General features: G+C 33.5%; 1 protein-coding gene across 1 annotated transcript in view; it reads right to left on the minus strand.

Annotated features, from left to right (window-relative positions):
* LOC118415599 (von Willebrand factor D and EGF domain-containing protein-like) overlaps positions 1–2,364 on the minus strand; it is a 31,628-nt gene that overhangs the window by 23,389 nt on the left and 5,875 nt on the right. The window lies entirely within an intron of this gene.

The raw sequence follows: 2,364 nt of genomic DNA on the forward strand, positions 1-2,364 counted from the left end.
GTCAGCAAAATGAGTTCTTCTCTGCAAAAAAAGGGTCGTAGAAGATGGAATAGACACTCATCTGCAACACTTCACCTCGATTGACGATCGATGGCAAACAAAAAGTACTTAAAAACTGAAGTTTGCAACCCCCAATATGGGAGAGCCTTTCAACCGTGACCGGACCTGGAAGCGCCCTCTTGCGAAAGAATCGCTTTCTTGCATGAAGATTAAGGTTTTTGTGCCTGCAATACCATTCTGTCTTCAAGACTAAATTTCTTGCAACTACAAATCTAGAATCATTTTCGTATACTAAGATTAACATTCTTATATAAAGAGTACAAACAACTCAATGTTGACACTTTGGCAGTTATGTCAATACATGCCAATCATGTTTATTATCAATATGGTTCATAGAAGTTTTGTGGTGTTTTCCTCTATTACTCATTCAAAAGATTTTTAAAAAACAACGATTTGGTATCTACACTTGCTTACTGACATTGACTTTTCCTGATACAGTACCGTGCAGCCAACTATAACTAATTGTCCTTATAAAATCATTAGAGCTACAATGTTGTCATTGTTGTAATTAAAATGAGGACTTCTTCTTGTTAAAGGCTTTTCCAAAGTTGAGATGGGAACATCCTCTTTGTAGCAGCAGGTTACTGAGCCTAGAACAACACACAAAGACCATGAATGATCATCAATCCTTATATCGCCCCCCTCCCCCTGTAAAGGCCAACATCTCTATACATACATTTACTTCCTTGCGAATATTATAGTCAATTCATAGTATTGTGCAGAATCTCATGCACTTTATTTACATATTCTGTAATTACTGTTTGGATTTATGATATACATCTACAGAAATAGTAGCTTTGGAAAACGTATTCCAAGTAAGATGGCTAACATACCTGCATGGGGGAGGGGGGCATCCGGCTTGGCCTTGGCTTCAGTAGCATTTTGGAACTCTTAAAAAGCTAGCCACGTTGTATGCAAGGTCCCACATGATGCAGAAAATCGTCTTTACGAAACACAACATATTTGTTCCCTGTCAATGTAAGAACTAATGGACATCTGAGGCAAAAAACTACAGAGCTGGAGCACTGTGACTTGAAACTGTCACTCCCGGTTCAAAATAGCAGCAAAGGATGATGGGAGTAATTTCCCATGATCCTTAGCAAAAGGAAGATTCTTATTGCAAGAAAATCTTTCTTAAACTCTCGTATTGGGAAAACAAAAGAAAATCGATGATAGTTCTAAATTAATTTTCTTATCTTGATGCTCCAATTGTTTAAACGTAGTGTTGTCGAGAATATAAGGAGAAAATTATACTTTGATTGTTTTCATTAAATATCATAAAGAAAAACAAAAATCTTCTTTCTTAAATTTTCTTGATAAGATTAGGAAACATAATAACATTCAAGAATTTTATGCTAGTCATAGCTTGTTTCATAATTTCTTGCTTTTCTTATTAGTATTCAGTCAAGTGAGTTCAGAAAATATGCTAATATCTAATCTTACATATAATCAAGAAAAACAAGAAGCGTCTTTCTTAAACTTTATGGATAAAGATAACAAGAACCTTTAAGAATTTAATGCTAGTTATAAGTTGTTTGGCAATTTTTTGATTTTCTTTTTCTTCTTTTCTTTCTTGAACAGTATTTGGTTAAGAAAGTGATAAAAAACTATTGCATTTTCTTAAGTTAAAGCATGAAAACCAAGAATTACGTTTCTCAGGCTTTCTACATTGAGACAACAAGAAAGTTCAAGAATGTTATTCTGGTAAAAACAAATCCTAAAGAAAAAACTGGCATGTGGCAAGAATAATAATCTTCAGGATAGATTCTGCAATATTTTCCATTTGAACAAACAAGAAGAAAATCTTGTGTAAAGCTTGGTAAAGAAAGTTTTACTTTAATTTCTTGAACATTCTTGCTCACTGATCATTATATCAGAAATATTTTCTTTAGTTAAGATAAACAAGAATAAAAATCTTTGTGTAGGAATTAGCAAACAAAGGTTTTACGGGAGGTTTCTTGATTTTTCTCAACCTTTCTTTCTACAAGAAACTTTTTCTCTTTGTAAGAAAAAACAAGAAAACGAGAAAAATAAGAAAAAAGATTTTTTGTAGTGTATGTAGGTAGGTAGGTAGGTAGGTAGATGAGGTATGTCACTTTGAAATGTTTTATGTAGACTACGTAGCAAAATATTGAATACACCGTATAAGCTTGTACGATTACAAACCATCCTCCTATATCATACAGTAAATTACAATTTCATACCAAAAATTCTACTATAACTAAAGATAGAGTGAGGAGTAGTTGACTTTATCTAAAGGATACCGACAAGACTGGGTAATTACGTCAGTAAAGGGAGGGGGAC

The sequence above is a fragment of the Branchiostoma floridae genome, chromosome 5 (genome assembly GCF_000003815.2).
Source record: "Branchiostoma floridae strain S238N-H82 chromosome 5, Bfl_VNyyK, whole genome shotgun sequence".
Classification (NCBI taxonomy): domain Eukaryota; kingdom Metazoa; phylum Chordata; class Leptocardii; order Amphioxiformes; family Branchiostomatidae; genus Branchiostoma; species Branchiostoma floridae.